Source organism: Heloderma suspectum, chromosome Z (assembly GCF_057233095.1).
Source record: "Heloderma suspectum isolate Gila_16-S chromosome Z, 16-S_ref, whole genome shotgun sequence".
Lineage (NCBI taxonomy): Eukaryota > Metazoa > Chordata > Lepidosauria > Squamata > Helodermatidae > Heloderma > Heloderma suspectum.
Genome location: NC_139476.1, coordinates 10,805,932 through 10,825,466, shown reverse-complemented (window position 1 = coordinate 10,825,466; position 19,535 = coordinate 10,805,932). Strand labels below are relative to the sequence as shown.

The following is a 19,535-nucleotide window of genomic DNA, read 5'->3' as shown; positions in this document are numbered from 1 at the left end:
CTGTGCCAGTGAAGTGAAAACACTACTGGGCTAGATGGATCAAGTTATGTGTAAATCAGTTGTGTATTCAGAGCTCTGAAGGACTGGAGTCTTATATTATTTTTGGATGCCCACTCATAAAGCACATGCTTTGCATGTAGAACCTCCCAGGTTTGACCCTTGGCATCTCGAGGCATGGCTGGGAAGGACCCTCACCTGAAACCTTGGAGAGCCTCTGTCAATGTGTAGACAGTCCCTTAAGCTAAGCTCCACTTATGACCAAACTGAAAATTACAAAAGTGCTGCTGAGTCCCAGTTTCTTTTTGCTTGTGCCCAGGGCCTCCTACCATTCTGATTGGCCAGCAGACTCAGGGGGGAAAATACAGTGAGAGAATACCTGTAATTATTTATATATTTTATTATTACCTTAATATCCCACCAATTTGTTCTTGCAGGGAACCCAAGGCAGCTTACATGGTCCTCCTCTTCTCCATTTAGTTCTCACAACAACCCTGCACGGTAGGTGAAGCTGGTGAGCTTCACGGCCAAATGAGGGCTTGAACCCAGGTCCCCTGAGCCCCAGTCAGACACTCTAAGCACTACACCACACTGTAAACAAAGAGGAGAGAGTAGAGCTTTCTTATCTCCTCTGACTACTGGAAGCATCCAATGAGAATCAAAGACAAGGGAGTGGTAGATAAATGGTGGTGGGGAGAAGGACCAGAGGCCATAGCAGGAAGCAGACATGGGGGCACCTGAGTGGGGAAGGGAGGGGAAAAATGAGGTACCAAGGCTTGGGGGCGAAAGAAAATGTGCACGCTGCATCAGCAGGAGGAAAAGAAAAACATGAAGGAACCACAGCTCACAGCACTTTCTTGAAATTCCAAAGGTGCCCACCAGCACAAAACAATTGAGGACCCCTGATCTATTTTGCGTTTGGCCCCTAAGCTAATAATAATGTCCTGAATCAGTAATAATGTTCTTCCTTTATATCCCCCCCACTTTTTTTACAGCTGTCATATTGATAAATGACCCCACTGTGACAGCTTTAAAGGCATCGCATAATAAGATAATTTAAAGGCATCGCATCTCTTTGTGGGCGACAGAGACCCGTATATGGCCAGTGTAGATCAGGGACAAGTGATTGTGTGAAGCCAGTAGACTCCCCTGAGATTTTCATGCAAGATGTGACAATCAGGGATTATTGAGCCTTCAGAAGCACATGGAGACATCTGACTGTGATGGTGCCAAACCTTGGCGGATTGGTCTGTGCATTCAATGGGCAAGAGAGGATGGGGGAGGGAGGGAGAGTGGCCCCCAGGGCCCTCCAGCATACCAAAGTGGCCACCTGAAAACACACCTCCAACGCATCTCCATTCACCCTCCCCATAACTTCCTCTGAGATGAACCTTCCTTCATGTAGCAGGGGAGGTCTGCAGGAGCTGAGCTAGTAGGACAAGTGGGCAGGGAGTGATTACTGCAGCATGCATGCCCATGTTGTTGTGATGCCCAGGACAGTTTCTCAAGTTGTCAAATGTACCCATGGGCCCCAAAACATAGCTCCACCAGTTCTCAACCGCATGCAGCATCCCCACCCACCCTGCAAGCAGTACAGAATTGGTTGTTGTTCAGTCGTTCAGTCGTGTCCGACTCTTCGTGACCCCATGGACCATAGCACGCCAGGCCTTCCTGTCCTCTGCTCTCTCCCGGAGCTTGCTCAAGTCCATATTCATTGCATCGGTGATGCTATCTAGCCATCTCATCCTCTGCTGTCCCCTTCTCCTTTTGCCTTCAGTCTTTCCCAGGTTAGCTGGTATTATCAGGGCCAAACAGAATTTTCAAGGGTCAACTGGTTGGAGGATGCCATGTTTCACCTTTTTTCACAAAGCTATGCAACCTGGATATTAAAAGAACATTTGCCTAAACACAACCCTCCCCGGTCATACATGCTCACTCATATAAGTTAACCTTCCCTAATGTGGTGCATTCCATATCTTTTGGACTACAATTCCCATCATTGCAGATCTTTGTCGATGATGGCTGGGCTGATGGGAGTTGTAGTCCAAAATATCCAGAGGTCAATCAGCTGGGAAAGATGGGTTCACTCCAATGCTTTTTGTGCTTGAGGAGTTTCAACAAATTCCTCTTTTTGATCTTGGCAATATTAATAATCTTAGAACTGTTTCCACAAAATGATGTTTTTTCTGGCATCTCTGAAGTGGTGCCAGTGGGTACCAGTGTGCCCACAAAGACCTCACAAGGTACCTGCCAGGCTCTCGGCTCCGCTTATGGCCAGATGGAAATTGCAGTAGTGTTGATCCCCAGTTTCATTTCTTTTGTGCCTCCTACCATTCTGATTGGTCTGCAGACTCGGGCAATAAGGCAGGGAGAGCATGATTTTAATTACGTATGTATTTATATGTTATGTTTATATCCCATCTTTTGGCCTCTTTCAAGGTGGATTATGTAGTTCTCTTTCTCTCCACTTAATCCTCCCAACAATTCTGTGAGGTAGGTTGTTTGGCAGAGAGTGGCCCAAAGTCACCCAGTGAGTTTCACGGCCAAGCGGGGATTCAAACCTGGGTCACCTGAGCCTCAATCCAACACTACACCACACTGAATAAAGAGAAGAAGGGTGAGACCAATTAGAACTATGTTCTCTCCTCTCTCTACTGGTAGTGTCCAATGAGAACTAAAGAAAAGGGAGAGGTAGATAAACGGGGGGGGGGGAGGAAGAAGCAAACATGGAGGGAAGGGCGGGGAGAAGGGAGGGGGGAAGGAGGGGAGGGGCTGTGAAGGCAGAGTCTTGGGACATCAACAAGTTTCCTTCCTTGCTTCCTTGAAGCTCAAATATTTTGGCCACCTAATGCAAAGAGAAAAATTACTGGAAAAGACCCTGATGCTGGGAAAGCTTGAAGGCAAAAGGAGAAGGGGCGGCAGAGGATGAGATGGCTGGATAGCATCACCGATGCAATGAATATGGACTTGAATACACTCCGGGAGAGAGTGGAGGACAGGAAGGCCTGGCGTGCCGTGGTCCATGGGGTCACGAAGAGTCGGACATGACTGAACGACTGAACAATAAAAACGCTTATGCACAGATGATATCCTGCAGAAGAGTAGAGGTTGTTTTTTTTTGGGGGGGGGTTAAGTCATTCCAAAAGCAACATGCTGACTTTCTCAGGAGTAAGACGCATTGAAGGGAATGTGCTTTACTTCTCAGTGGACATGTATATCGGCCGGTTTTCACCTAGTTGTTCCTTGAGGTAAAGAAATAAAAAGGACAAAGAGAACTGGGAAGGCTTGAAAAGAAGTTCCAGACTTAATCCCCCCCCCCCCCACAAGGCAGGATGGTGTGAGCAGCAATGCCTTCACTTTTTAGTTCACTGGGCAAGGCAGAGAGAAAGAGAGAGCAGGAGAGAAGCCAGCAGAAATGTGTGTATGTTATTCACAGATTCACACCTTCACAGGCTCAGGTATGCATTAGCAAACACTTTTTTTTTTAATAATCTTGGTCAGCAGAAGGTGAAGTCAAAAGGAATGGATTAACTCCTCTCCTCCATGAGTGGAGTTTTCCTGTCAGGTCCACACTTCGCTGATGCAACTTTCCATTCCTCTGAAGTCACCCCCTCCCTAAGTAGTACTGAAAGTTTAGGACACTATCTTAGAATTTGAAATTCAACTTCATACAGACCGAAGTTTGTAGGCTGACAAGTCAAATCCCCAAACCTGTCTGACCCAGAGACAAGCAAAGAATGAAGCAAATATGTTTTTCTCCCTCCGGAGTGCCAAGGGAGCCCAGTTCTCTGGGGCTGTGGTTCTAGTCAACAATTATCAAAATGACAGTAATCCATGAGGAATCCCCTGTGGATTTCCATCCCACAAATCAATAGCTAAGAAAACCTGGAGAAAAAATATTTAATATAAATGCAGATTATGCCCTTCCATGTGGGGCTGGGATGGTGTCTGATCACTTGGTGTCTGACCATCTCTAGCTAAGATCTATTTCCCCTTCTGAGGCCTGTAGAGTCAGTTCTCTTTAGTTTCAGGTTCCCTTTGTCGCTGACCAAGGAAGGAAGGTTTCTCTGTGCCCCTGATGGGTTGGCTGCAGCTGATGCTCATGTTTTGGCTCCTGTCTCAGGCCACCCAGAGGAAGCTGAGGACCAAGTGCCTCTTGACCAGGTCTTATGAACTGCATGAAGACTATTACAAGCCAGGAGACCTCATTGTCGGTGCGAATATACCACTGGGCAGTTATTATCCCACAAAGACACATGACTTTAGAAGTTTATCCCTATCACCATTCTCTGGTAATCTTACGTAAGTTTCCATAAGAGGAACCTGGGATAAATGCTTGCTTTGCTTTCAGATTACAGGGCTCCTTCCAGGGATATACAATAGCCATACTGCTGGTGTTTGAAAATTCTTAATTTGAAATTTGAGCCTCAGAGGTGTGCCATGATTGGTTTCAAATTGTAATGAGAGCCAGAGGGCCAGCCGGCCAGCCACCATCGCTGGGTTTGCATCTAACGACAAGCCACACCCAGCAAGGGTAATTAGGGAAAGTGGGCAGTATTCAAGCGGCACATACAGGGGCGGTTAATAAGTCACTGTGGCTGACACATGTGCAAGGTGAGATATGTGGAAAATGTGTTTGTTTGTGTGTGTGTACATTCAAGGCAGAGTACAGGAACATGGAAGCAAGTGTCAGGGGACTCAACCAAGAGGTTGGGAGGATATTTCAGGGATTGTTCCATCCCAAATGTACGGTGATCTACTCTTATCTGAGTTTGAAATAAATTGTGTTCATAATTGGGTTAAATCTGGCATTGCAGAGTCTGGCCTTGAATCAGTCTGGAGACATGATCGTGGGAGAGTTTGCCAGTAAATATCAACCTCTTTGCTTACTGGGAGAACAGCTGATCAGTCTCTAGAGGCTCTTTGGTGCTAGGAAAGTAGGCAGAGTTAAGCAATAGTTTAGTTTTATGTTAAGAACTGGGTAATGATTAAGAAATGCCACACACACACAGCAGTCTCCATCTATGATAGGGGTGGTCAGAAGGCAGATCTGGAGCTACTAGTAGTTCTCTGGGTGATATGCAGAAGATCAGCATGGACTTCTGACTCAATTATTGAATTATAGCAGGAACAAATGACTCCCTCCAACCTGATATTATACTGCTGAAAGGAAGAAAGCTTGGGGATAAGCAGGAGTGGATGTCTGTGTGCAAGGACTGACTGGATCTCCAGGATTTCAGTCAAGAATCTTTCCCAGCCCTACATGAAGGTGCCTTGAATATGGGACCTTCTGTATAGAAAGCAGGAGCTCCACCACTGAGCTACAGCCTGGCACCTCAATAGTTCAGAATAACATAGGCAAAATCAGTCTCATTTTGGAGGTGCGGTGAGGGCCACTGGGCCAGGTTTGCTTGAAAAAGGATCAGAGAAATTGCTGGAGGACAGCTCTACTGAAAGTTATTAACCATGACCAGCTAAATACAGATTCCACATTTTGAGGGAGTCTACTATTTAATCGTTGTTGCTGAGGGGTTGGGTGAGAGAAGGAAGAGGAGTTGTTGCCTTCACCTCTTTCTTGTGGGGCTTTCGGGATGCATCATGGCTGACCACGGCTTAGAAACAGGATGCTGAGCTAGGAGGAACCACATTGGTCTGTTCCTGCAGAGCTCTTCAGATGTTCCTATTCTTACATTCTTCACAGACAAATTCAAGGGGCAGGCTGGGTCAGTCAAGATTGATTTGCTATTGTTAAGCCTGGCAAAGATGCTCTGTGGGAAGTTTCCTGGTGAATTGTTATTTATTTATTTATTTATTCATTCATTCATTCATTCTTATAATACCCTAATTGTATTTTCTTATAGTATTATTTTACCTGATGGCCACTTCAGAAGGACTTGTGAGATAAATAGTTTATTTGTGTGACATCCATAATTAAAACAGATAAATAAAAATAAATCTGCTGAACTAGATGGACCTTTGATCTTTGAACCAGCAGGGTTCCTCTGAAATAAAGCTGGCAATACTCTGTGTGTATGTGTGTGAGAGAAGGTGTGGGTGGGTGGGGGAGAAGTCAATAAAAACAATCTGGATTCTTGGGTATTATTCATGGTTATGGACAGAAGGTGGCTTTGGTCTGCAAGTTTTGTATTTTTTCAAAAATGGTTCAGCCAGATGGATTTCATTACCCTCTACTTCTCGGCAGTTTTGTTGGGACCTCCACCCTCCTTCCCAATGTCACTCTCATTGCAGGTGGACATACAAGTACTACCAACACATCCCAGCCTTGGTGTTTGCCACCAATGAGCTCAACAAGGATCCGACTCTCCTACCCAACACCACACTTGGCTTCCGCATCTATGACCACAAGGACATGGTCAGGAGAATCTACGTGAGCACCCTCTCTCTGCTTTCCACACGATGGCAAATGTCTCCCAATTATAAATGCAACAGGAAGGATAAATTGCTCTCTGTTATAGGGGGACTTGACTCTGAATCTTCAAGGCAGATGGCCTCCATCTTGGGCATCCTTAAGATCCCACAGGTAATGGAATTTATGTGTGGACAGATATGGGCTTTCTGCACAACTCAGGAGCATGGAAACAGAAAGGCCAATCTCTGGAAACAATGCAGTGGGTGTGTGGTGTTGCTGTGCTGCTTGTGAGTCTGGATGACAAAAGTAAATTTCCTTCCAACTTCAGCAATAACTTTGATGATAAGGAATCTCAGGAGGCTTTGTGTGATCAGTCCCAGCAATGACTCTTCTATGTAAAGACAGGTTTTCAATCTGGGGAAACAACAAAGATTTTAGCAACACCATAAAAACTCACATGTGATATGAACAAGTTGCCAAAACACTACTTGTTTTTGCTGCAAACAAGTAACACAGTTACTCCTTTGGGGATTGGGTGAATCCCATCTGACCCACTGCAATAACAGATGTTCATATTTTATGTCAAATACTGTGGATGTAATAGTTTGTGGCTTCAGGAAGGCATCCGACAAAGTGACCAATGATATTCTTTCTGATCAGCAAGTTAGTTAAGTGTGGTCTGGGTGGCACTGCTTGTACGTGGATCCATGAGTCTCTATGAGCTGGATACTCACACCCAAGGAGTGCTTGTCAATGCTTCTTCATCAAACTGGAGGGAAGTATTGAGTGGGGGGTTGCCCGGTTTGGTCCTGGGCCCAGACCTCTTCAACATTTTTATTAATGACTTGGAGGAAGAAGTGTGTGTGTGTGCGGGGGGCGGGGGGAATGTTCTCAAATTTTCAAATGTCACAATAATGGGTAGAATACCTAATACTTTAGAAGACAGAATCAAAATTCAAAATGATCTTGATAGGTTACAAAACAGAGCAGAAAATAACAGAATGGAATTTAACAGAGACAAGTGCAAAGTTCTTTATTTAGGAAAGAGAAATCAAATGAATGGTGAGGGATACCTGGCTTGGCAATAGCATGTGTGAAAAAGATCTTGGAGCTGTAGTCCATCCCAAGCTGAATATGAGTCAGCAGTATAATGTGGCTGCAAAAAAGGCAAATGCAAATTCAGGTAGCATCAATAGTATAGTCTCAAAATCTCAGGAAGTAATAATTGTACTCTGCTCTGGTCAGATGTCACCTTGAATACTGTGACTAGTTCATGACACCACATTTTAAGAAAGATTCTGATTGATTAGTTCAGCAGAAGAGCAGCAAAAATGATCAGGGAATGAGAAACAAAGTCCTATGGGGAGAGATTGCAGGAACTGAGTATGTTTAGCCTTGAGAAGAGATGACTGAGGGTGTATATGACAGCACATTTCAAATACCTAAATCATTGTCACACAGAAGAGGGCTGCAACCTGTTTGCTGTCTTCCAAGACTATTGGACATGAGTTAAAGGGCTTAAGTCACAGGAAGACAGATTTCATTGTAACATCAGGAAAAACATCCTAATTGTCAGAGCAGTCAGAAGATGGATCCAACTGCCTAGGGAGGTGTTGAGCTCTCTGTCCCTGCAGGTATTCAAGCAAAGACAGGGCAGTCATCTGTTAAGGATGATTTGCACAGGATTCCTGCACTGATTTCTGCACTGGGATGGACCTAATGACCTAAAGAACCCCTTCCAACTCTATGATTTTATGATTCTATGTTTTTGGACACATTTCCCTACAAATTAGCTTTTGTTTTGGCCATATGTGTCAGGGGTACCTCCATGGCAGCTTTGATTTGGGGGTGATAGCCTTGAAGTCATCATACAGCTTCAGTTTACATTTAGGAACCTATCTGTAAACTTTTCTGTCAGGGTAACACTTCATGCCTCGGATGAATTTGGCTGAAGGAGTCCACAAATGTTTGTACCTTAGAAAATGTGTTAGACTTTCAAGTGCCACAAGATGTGTTGTTTTTGCTGCTACAGACTAACGGGGATACCCCTCTGGAATTTCCTTCCTTCAGCTTGGTTATGGCTTGTTTGACCCCATTCGGAAAGAGAAAAGTATATTTCCCTCCTTCTACCGGATTGATCCCAATGAAGTTCCTCAGTATCTGGGCTTAGTCCGGCTGCTACTACATTTCCACTGGAACTGGATTGGGCTGGTTTCCTACAGCGATGACCGTGGTGAAAATTTCATCCAGACACTGACACCAATGCTCAAGCAGAATGACATCTGCATGGTTTTCACCAAAGTCCTGGAGCCTACTGACAAGCTTTTTATAAATGAAAAAATACTTATTCATATTCCTAATGTGTGGCTTCAGTCACAAGTTATTATTCTGTTTGGGAACACAGAAGTTACAACACTGTTTATTCATCTTCAACAGACCAAGAACTCTTTTAGGAAGGTTTGGATCTTGACATCCCATTGGGAAATTGCTGCAACAGGATCCCAATTTGGCTGGCAATATCTAAAACCTTTCCATGGTGCTTTACACTTCAGAGTCCACAGAAGGGATGTGCCAGAATTCAAACCTTTTCTCCAGGCTTTAGATCCATTCCATCCGCAAGGAGATGTCTTTCTCCGGGACTGGTGGGAAATGGCATTTTACTGTCAGTTTCTGAAATCCGGCCAAACCTCTCCAAGGCAATGGAGGAATTGTACTGGGAAGGAGAAGCTAGAAAATTTGGCAGGCCCCAGGTTTGAAATGAGTATGACGAGTTGCAGCTACAGCATCTACAATGCCGTCTATTCCATGGGACATGCGTTACATACCATGTACTCATCTAGTTCCAAGTATGGAATGATGGGGAAAGCCAAAAGGCTACTGAATGTCCAACCGTGGCAGGTAACGTTCCCATTAAGATGTGGCAAAGTTATAAAAAGTGCCTTGGAGATTTTTTTAAAGGTCAGATCCTTGAAGAAAGGAGTGAATCAAAGAGAAGGGCTATTAGTCCATTCTAAAGATCCTAAGAAAGGCATTCCCTGCCGATCTTCCATCATGCCATGATTTTCCTTAAAAAATAATTGAAAGTCAGTAAAGAGTAGCAGAGACTTACAGTGCTTCTGTATTACTTACATTTTTTACAAGTATGGGTAATAAGGAAAGAGGAATCAAGTAAACCCCCACAATACATAATCCTAGTCTATGGAACAGAATACACATACACACACACACACACACATACACAGAATCAAATGACATGCAGCTTCCCCCTCCATGCTCCTTCATGCCAGTTAGCTGAAAATGTCAGATCAGATGTTGGTTTCTCTGCTGTTATGAGCCAACTTCCTCCAGTTCTCACCCAAAGTTTTGAGAGTGTCTGGTAGCAAGTAGATGCCAGCAAATCCCCCCCCCCACACACACACACAACAGGAAGAGGCCTTGCTGATCATTCCAAAATGAAAAGAAAGTTGCCATGACGAACCTTGAAGGTGAGCCTTCATGGTAGCGGCCCCCACCGTCTGGAAAACCCTCCTCCATGCAGTTCAGGAGGCAGAAAATGTGGCATCTTTCAAGCAGCTCCTAAAAACACACCTTTTCACCCAGGCTTCCGCTGGGTTATAACTGTGGTTGGGCTTTATTTTGGTTTTACATGCTGCTTTTAAACTTTCACAGTCTTATGTTTTTTCATGCTATAGTTGTAATTGTTGTGAGCTGCCCAGAGAACCACAGCTGTTGGGCAGTATATAAATGTAATAAAATGAATAAATACATAAATAAATACATAAATAAATAAATTGTTAGTGCCCAAAGAAGAAAGCATCTCCGGCTTTCAACAAACCAGAAATGGGCAAATATGGGAAGTCTGGGGCCATTTTTTACACCAGCCCCCAGGAGGCTGCTCCCTCTTCCATGGGTGCTGAAAAATATAACAAATAACTAAATAAAGTCACCTGTAGAATCATAGAATCATAGAATAGTAGAGTGGGAAGGGGCCTACAAGACCACCGAGTCCAACCCCCTCCTCAGTGCAGGAATCCAAGTCAGAATATCCATGACAGATGGCTGTCCAGCCTCGTCTTGAAGGCCTCCAGTCTGGGAGAACTCACTGCCTCCCTAGGTAAGTGGTTCCATTGTTGTATTGCTCTAATAGTCAGGACGTTCCTCCTGATGTTCAGCCGGAATCTGGCTTCCTGTAGTTTGAGCCCAGGATTCCGTGTCCTGCACTCTGGGATGATCGAGAAGAGATCCTGGCCTTCCTCTCTGGGACAACCTTCCAAGTCCTTGAAGAGTGCTATCCTATCTCCCCTCAGTCTTCTCTTCTCAAGGCTAAACATGCCCAGTTCTTTCATAGGGCTTTGTTTCCAGTCCCCTGATCATCTTCATTGCCCTCCTCTGAACTGTCTCCAGCTTGTCTGCATCCTTCTTAAAGTGCGGTGCCCAGAACTGGACATAGTACTCCAGGTGAGGCCTAACCAGTTGTCCCTAGCCTCTACGGACACTTTTTTAAAGAGTATTTTTACTGAATTCCATGGGTGGTGGGGGCTGAATGCGGCCCATTGGCCATGTGTTGCCCACCCATGAACTAAACAATGGAGTACAGATGAATACCATCTCCTTCCTTGATGAGCATCACAGTAGGTTAGAAGATACCGGGCCCCACTCACAGTTATAACCCATCACTCTGTTTGCTCAGCATCTCGTTCATTTCAGATTCTTGCCTCCTTGAGGAATGTCCAGTTTAACAACAGTGCTGGAGATGAAGTCTCTTTAAAGGGAAATGACAAGAGATATGATATCCTCAACTGGATCTTCTTCCCAAATGGGTCCTTTGCTCCTGTGGAAGTTGGATGGATAGACCCAGGAGCTCCACCAGGCGAAGAATTCAGCATTCGCTCTGAAGAGATCATGTGGGCTACAGAGGTGGGGTTGAAATGCATGTTCTGGGGTCATGGGAGAACTACAGAATTTTGCAGTTGTGTTCCTTGACAACTGAAGATGTCTTTCTAGATAGAACTAAAGACCTGTTATGTCCAGGAAAGGGCTGCTGCCCTGTGGGAAAGCACTTGCTTTGCATGCAAAAGGTCCCACATCCAACCCCTGGAATCTCCATGTAGGGCTGGGAATTGATCTGGCACTAGCTTCCTTTGTTCAGCCTTTTATTCAAAACTGTGGTATCCCCATTTTAATAGAGCAAATGAGGGCTAAGAGAATTTAGCTCAATCCAGACAAGAAGGACATACTACTGGTAGGTGGTTTATCTATGTCCAACTTGTTCTGGAAGAGGATCACGTTTGTAGCTTGAGGGTACATGAAAACCGAGCTTTGTCATTTGGGCATTCTGTATGATGCTTCCGCCTTGCAGATGGTCCAGGAACTTCAGTTAGTACAAAATTTTGCAGCTGGGCTGAGCATAATGAACTTATTATGCCGGTATAGTAATAACTTCACTATCTTTTTTTACTGGCTACTGATTTGTTTCTGGGCCCAGTTCAAGGTGTTGGTCCTAATCCAAAAAGCCCTTTATGACTTGGGGCCATAGTACCTAAAGGAGCACCTCCTCACATTAGCTGCCCATGCTCTGAGGCCCCGCTCCAAATGCCCTCACATACTGAGGTCAGGCAGGTGGCAATTCATGAGCAGGGCCTTTTCTGTAGTGGCCCCCAAATTGTGGGATATCCTCCCTGTTTAGGAAGTCCTTTGGCACCAAGCAAAGTCCTTTTTTATTCTCCCAGGTCTTTTAAAAGAATTTTGAACTGCTGCTTGTTTTATTTTTAAGGATACAATGAATATTATGGTCTCAAATAATCCTTTTTCAAGTTTTAGCTGCTTGGGATTTGTCTCTCTTTTTAAAAATATTTAAAATTATTTTTTCTTCTCCAAAAACATTTAATGGGATTTATCATCAGTTTCACTGTATTTGTTTTTTGATTTGTTCTTTAATGTATGTTGCCCTGAGAGCTTCGGGGACTCATACATTTAATTGAATGAATGAATTAATTAATTAATACAAATGAGGACTGGAATCTGATTTATCTTTATGGGTTCATGGATAAGTGTCAGAGCACATGATTTGTATGGAGAAGGTCCCCAGGTTCATCTGCAGCATCTCCAGTTAATGTTGAGAAAGACCCTTGTCCGAAAACCTGGAAGCAGCTGCCTGTCAGAGGAGACAATATTGAGTTATATGGACTTTATATAAGGAGCCTCCTATATTCCCATTTCTTTCACAGTATACATTTTGCATAAGCCTCTGTTATTATATTTGCAGATCTCCAGAAGAGATTTTGACCTCCAAACTAGTGGTTCTATTCACCATGCAACTTAAAACTCTGTTGACTAATTCCAAGTCCTGTTTTCTCCCATTTCAATCATGTGGGAAACCTCAACTATTCCTCCCTTCCCTGTCAGAAGCCGCCATCTGCGAGGTGTGTGGAGAGGTGCTCTCCAGGACACCACAGGAAAGTTCCAGAGGGGAAGCCGGTTTGCTGCTACGAATGCATCTGTTGTCCAGAAGGGACCTTTTCTAACTGGACAGGTAGTTAAAACTTTAAAAGCCTTATTTACATGCAGAACATACCGGGCAAGAACAGGAAAAGTTTAGATCCTGGATGAGGAGCAGAGGCTGCAATTCTCTCTATAGATAAAGTTCAGTTTTGGTTTGCAGGTCTGAGCACTTTTACTTGTCTGTCAAGTATTCATAGTTTTCTGAAGAAAAGTTCTATATTATTATTATCAATGTTGTTGTTGTTGTTATAATCATGATTATCATCATCCCCATCTACAAGCCAGTAAATCATTTACACCTTTGTTCAAGAACTCTCCAGTCCAATATCTGTCAGATTGTCTTTCATATTCACACAGTCATTACTTTTTTTGTTGTTGTTCAGTCGTTCAGTCGTGTCCGACTCTTCGTGACCCCATGGACCATAGCACGCCAGGCCTTCCTGTCCTGTGCTCTCTCCCGGAGCGTGCTCAAGTTCATATTCATTGCATCCGTGATGCTATCTAGCCATCTCATCCTCTGCCGTCCCCTTCTCCTTTTGCCTTCAGTCTTTCCCAGCATCAGGGTCTTTTCCAGGGAGTTTTCTCTTCGCATTAGGTGGCCAAAATATTGGAGCTTCAGCTTCAGTATCTGTCCTTCCAATGAGCACTCAGGGTTGATTTCCTTTAGGATGGACTGATTTGACCTCCTTGCAGTCCAGGGGACTCGTAAGAGTCTTCTCCAGCACCACAGTTCGAAAGCATCAATTCTTCGGCGCTCAGCCTTCCTTATAGTCCAGCTCTCACAGCCATACATTACTACTGGGAAAACCATAGCTTTGATTAGACGGACCTTTGTCGGCAAGGTGATGTCTCTGCTTCTTACTATGCTGTCTAGGTTGGCCATAGCTTTCCTCCCAAGGAGCAAGCGTCTTTTAATTTCAAGGCTACAGTCACCGTCTGCGGTGATCTTGGAGCCCAAGAAAGTAAAATCTGTCACTGCTTCCATTTCTTCCCCTTCTATATGCCAGGAAGTTATGGGGCCAGATGCCATGATCTTAGTTTTTTTAATGTTGAGTTTCAAACCAGCTTTTGCACTCTCCTCTTTCACCCTCAACAAGAGGCTCTTTAGATCCTCTTCGCTTTCTGCCATTAGGGTGGTATCGTCTGCATATCGGAGGTTGTTGATAATTCTCCCAGCAATCTTAATTCCGACCTCTGATTCATCCAACCCGGCATTTCTCATGATGTACTCTGCATATAAGTTAAATAAGCAGGGTGACAATATGCAGCCTTGTCGTACTCCTTTCCCAATTTTGAACCAATCGGTTGTTCCATGTCTGGTTCTTACTGTTGCTTCTTGACCCTCGTACAGGTTTCTCAGGAGACAGGTAAGGTGGTCTGGTACTCCCATCACTTTAAGAATTTGCCAGAGTTTGTTGTGATCCACACAATCAAAGGCTTTAGCGTAGTCAATGAAGCAGAAATAGACGTTTTTCTGGAATTCTCTTGCTTTCTCCATGATGCAGAGAATGTTGGCGATTTGATCTCTAGTTCCTCTGCCTCTTCTAAACCCAGCTTGTACTTCCGGTAGTTCTCGGTTCGCATACTGCTGAAGCCTAGCTTGTAGGATTTTGAGCATCACCTTGCTGGCATGTGAAATGAGCGCAATTGTGCGGTAGTTTGAACACTCTTTGGCGTTGCCCTTCTTTGGAATTGGAATGTAAACTGATCTTTTCCAGTCTTGTGGCCACTGTTGAGTGTTCCAGATTTGTTGGCATATTGAATGCAGCACTTTAACAGCATCATCTTTTAGGATTTTAAATAGCTCAGCTGGAATACTGTCATCTCCGCTAGCTTTGTTGTTACTAATGCTTCCTAAGGCCCACTTGACTTCACTCTCTAGGATGTCCGGCTCAAGTTCAGTGACCGCACTATCATGGCTATCAGGGACATTCAGATCTTTCCTGTATAGTTCTTCTGTGTATTCTTTCCACCTCTTCTTAATCTCATCTGCTTCTGTTAGGTCCCTGCCTTCTTTGTCCTTTATCATGCCCGTCTTTGCACAAAACGTTCCCTTGAGATCTCCAATTTTCTTGAAGAGATCTCTAGTCTTTCCCATTCTGTTGTTTTCCTCGATTTCTTTGCATTGTTCATTTAAGAAGGCCTTCTTGTCTCTCCTTGCTATTCTCTGGAACTCTGCATTCAGTTGGGTATATCTTCCCCTTTCTCCCTTGCTTTTCGCTTCCCTTCTTTCCTCAGCTACTTGTAAAGCCTCCTCAGACAGCCACTTTGCTTTCTTGCATTTCTTTTTCTTTGGGATGGATTTCGTTGCTGCCTCCTGAACAATGTTACGGACCTCCGTCCATAGTTCCTCAGGCACTCTGTCTATCAGGTCTAATCCCTGAAATCTATTCCTCACCTCCACTGTATATTCATCAGGGATATGACTTAGGGATATGACTAAACCTGAACGGTTTAGTGGTTTTCCCGACGTTCTTCAATTTAAGCCGAAATTTTGCAAGAAGCAGCTCATGATCCGAGCCACAGTCAGCTCCAGGTCTTGTTTTTACTGACTGTATGGAGCTTCTCCATCTTTGGCTGCAAAGGACATAATCAATCTGATTTCGATATTGACCATCTGGTGACGTCCATGTGTAGAGTCGCCTCTTGTGCTGTTGGAAAAGAGTGTTTGCTATGATCAGCATGTTCTCTTGGCAAAACTCTATTAGCTTTTGTCCTGCTTCATTTTGTACACCAAGGCCATGCCTGCCTGTTATCCCGGTGATTTCTTGACTTCCTACTTTAGCATTCCAATCCCCTATGATGAAGAGGACATCTTTTTTTGGTGTTAGTTCTAGAAGGTGTTGTAGGTCTTCATAGAACCGATCAACCTCAACTTCTTCAGCCTCAGTGGTTGGGGCATAGACTTGAATTACTGTGATGTTGAATGGTTTGCCTTGGATTCGTACTGAGATCATTCTATCATTTTTAAGATTGTACCCCAGTACTGCTTTTCCCACCCTTTTGTTGACTATGAGTGCTACTCCATTTCTTCTAAGGGATTCTTGCCCACAATAGTAGATATGATGGTCACCTGAATTAAATTCGCCCATGCCTGTCCATTTTAGTTCGCTGATTCCCAAGATGTCGATGTTCAATCTTGCCATCTCATGTTTGACCACCTCCAGCTTACCTTGATTCATTGACCTTACATTCCAGGTTCCTAAACAATATTGTTCTTCATTACTTTTTGCCTATATACAAAAAAAAAAAATATAGGATGGGCGGAATGCTTACCTGCCGTTCGGGGGGCAGGGGGGTCCGTGGGGGGGGGAGGCGATCCGTTCCTACCCGCTGTAATCCTCTTCAGCTGGCTCTGCTCCGCGGCAATTCCACAGAGCTGCCAGACGGCTCCGAAGTGCCAGTGATATGGCCACCATGCCGTATCACTGGTTGAAGGAAGGGAAGTGACTGTGGATTGAAATGGCATCCAGAACACCATTTGCAGATGTAAAGGGCTTAGTTTAAGGTAAATGCAGCCATTCTAAAGAATCCGACCTCATTGGAGTCCGTGGCGGAATTCTCCCCCATCCCTACCTCCGATGATTAAGTTCCACTGGTGAGACACTGCTTCCTAGAGCATCCCCAGAAAGCAAATGGAAATGAGCTGAAACACTCATTTCCAGAATAGGTGAGCAAAGTTCCCTCCTGCAAGCTCTGCTGAGCTGTTCCCATTCTGGAAGTGAGTGTTTTGGTGTAGCAGCCATATCAGGGGTCAGACTAAGTAGCCTCATGCAGTCTCATGCTTCATGTTCTTGCTGAGCTCTTTCTCCCTTAAATATATTGTTGTAAGCTGACGAGACACAGGAATTCCTTATCTTGTCAAAGGTCATACAATTGTATATCTTGTTCTCTGCTGTTCTCTTCTGTTCTCTCCTTATCGTGGCTACCCTATAACCCAGTTCTTGTATTATAAACAATAGTGCTAGGAGGAGAAATGTTGAGGATTGCAACCCCATGCGGGAGGGGGAGGAGGAGCCGTTTCATATGTGTCACAATGTCTATAAAACCAATGTGCTAATGTAAATCAGGGCTTCTGGCTCTTTGGAAACGATTCCAGCCTTAAGCCCGCGCGTTAAATAAAGAATCTCTTTTTCCTTCACTCCGTGGTCTCTCTGACTCTGGGTTCTGCAACATAAATGGTGCCGTGACTCGGATGTGGCAGGCTCTGAGCCAGACAGGTGGCATTTGCCTGCTCTTGATCGCCGCACCAGGAGGACGAGCTCGGCGCATGCCTCCCTTTCTTGGCGCCACCGACCTTTTTGTCGAGTGAATGGGAGAAAGCCTGCACCGGGATCGCCCAAACGGCAGCGAGCAGCAAGAGAACCTTGGGAAGCGGAGGAAGGAACTTGAGCCCTGCCTGTATCGCAGCTGCAATTGAGTTGAAACCCACATTGGAAGCCTTCAGGAGAAAGGCAAGTATATGGGAAAAAGAGGGCCCCGCCTTTAGGGAGAAAGGCCACTGGGCAGAAAAAAAGAGGGCCCCGCCTTGTGAAGAAGGTCAGTGTTGGTGGTATACGTATACAAAAGAACCTACTCCTTGCGGGTAGAAGGGGGGCCTGATCACACCCCCGAGTGGGCGCCAGTACCCAGCACGCCAGTACTCAGTAGGAGGCTGAGGAAGCTGGGGAAGCCGTTTTCCGCTCTGGTAAAAAGTGGGAAAAGTGGGTGGCAGGGACATATGGATGTAGTGGAGAGATTGATGATTGTGTGAGTGGCTACTGCAGTTTCTGACGCATACCGTTGACCGTCCGGGTGCCCAGGCCAGTAGCAAAGTGCGTGGTGTGAAAAATCCTCTTGTGTCGGCCAGTGAGACCCCTTACTCACTGACCAATTCCCATTCCCTAATTGTGTCTGTCTTCAATTTAGGAGGGAGGCTATGGGTGGTGGGGGAAGCAAACCTTGCACCCCCTTGAGATGTATGTCAAACAAAGAAGGAAAAAGGTTTTTTTTAAAAGATTCAGAATAGAAAGAGAAAACAGCAAAAAGCTCAAGGTCGAGCTGAGAGGAAAAAAAAACAAGATCTGAGGCTGTTAATTAGAAAAATGTTGCAGGACAGTCTGGCTTTTAACAAAGCGTGGGAGCGTGAGAGTGTAAGGCCGAAGAAGTAGCTGTTAGCCTAGCGCGCCGAGAGAGGGGGGGCAGGAAAATTGCCCACAACGTTCTGAGTTGTGCAACATCATCACCTCGCCTAATTGAGATAAAATCCCTAAGAAATGGAAACTGAAAATGAAGACTCAGAAGATGAAGGCAAAATAGAAAATAAAGGTGAAGAATCAGCCCCCAGAGCACAGGCTAGACCCCTCTTCGAGTGAAAAGTGTGCCATAAGACTGTCCCAAAGCAGAATGAAGCGGAAAGACCACGTTGAAGATCTCTGTCAAGGTAACCGTGTTTAGCTTTGAACTGTGTTAAAATTGCATAGAGCCTGTAGCTACTGACCATCAGCTATATGATTTCTGAAGAGCGTAACCATTAAGCTTTTGCCGTGGGATTCCCTGCAATGAAGAAATCTCACTGATTTGAGTATCCAGTGTTACACTGCCTAAGTGTGTGTGCTAAAGAGACCAAGAAACCAGACAGCATGTTCCTGGCCAAGCCAAAATCACGCTACTGCCATGCTCCTGAAAGCTGCAATAAACTGTGTAAGCTGGGAGACCCAACCTGATTGAGAAGAAAAGAAGATATTGGAGCAACTGTCTTGAAAAACAATGAGATCTGTGTAGCTGGCTGGCTGACGCTGTCAGTGATGTTACAACTTTAAATTAAGACTGTTTTCCTGTTTGAGACCCCAGCGAAGAAAGCTAACCCGAGTTATTTGTTGCCCGTGCCAAAGCAAGAATTTGGTGGCCCTGTACCTCATCATGTCCTGTTTTGAGCTTGGGATTTACAAATACAAACAAACTGAGAAGCTTGCCTTTGAAGTCCTGCAAATCACCCCACCGCCTCCCCGAAGATTAATGGCTGCCTGAAAAATGCAAGTATAAAGCGATGCCCATCACCCCCCAGCGTCCTGAGTTTCGGCACTCAGTGTTTCAGTGCTTTTGTGTACCAGGTTAGAAAAGAAAAAAAAAGAGTAAGTTTTTAAAATGTCTGTGAGAGAACCTGACAGAAGTAAAATAAAATTTACAGAGGAGTTGCCCAAGTTAAAGCATCATGGCTAGAGAGCTGAGCTGTGCCGCTCTGTTTAGACAGAGGCCTTGCTAAAAAGTTAAAGGCCCTTGTCTGTCAGAAGGGGTGTAGGGCCACACTTTCCCTTTTTAAACTGATGCAAAAGTGGAGAGCCTTTGCTGGAAACATCGCATCTTCATTGCCCAGGGCCTTCTCTGTTTGCCTCCATCATCATCTGGGCTTTTTAGAGACACTCTGCACATGAACTAAAATTTTAAATTGTCAAAGACTTGCCATGGACAGTGCTGTGAAGCTTTTGATAAACTTGAACTCTCATCGCTGTGGACCATGTGTCTGTGTTTGTAGTCAGCTCAGTGTACAGCAGGCTAAGTTTGATCTGTGACTTTTAGATTTCCTTTTGCCAGAATTCATGCAGCATAGAGTTGCCGATGCAAAAATGGTGACCTAGAACTCTGCGTGTGTGGGTATGCCCGTCCCTTGATTTTAATGAGCCCTGAG

The 19,535-nt window shown here is 44.7% G+C and overlaps 1 long non-coding RNA gene across 5 annotated transcripts in view; it reads left to right on the top strand.

Moving 5' to 3' along the window:
- Nucleotides 1-16,609: 16,609 nt before the first annotated feature.
- The window catches only part of LOC146333668 (uncharacterized), a 47,443-nt gene continuing 44,517 nt past the window's right edge, over nt 16,610-19,535 (top strand). For all 5 annotated transcript variants that reach the window (XR_014786463.1, XR_014786465.1, XR_014786466.1 and 2 more), the window contains exon 1: nt 16,610-18,882. This is a non-coding gene — a long non-coding RNA (uncharacterized LOC146333668). The remainder of the gene's footprint in view (nt 18,883-19,535) is intronic.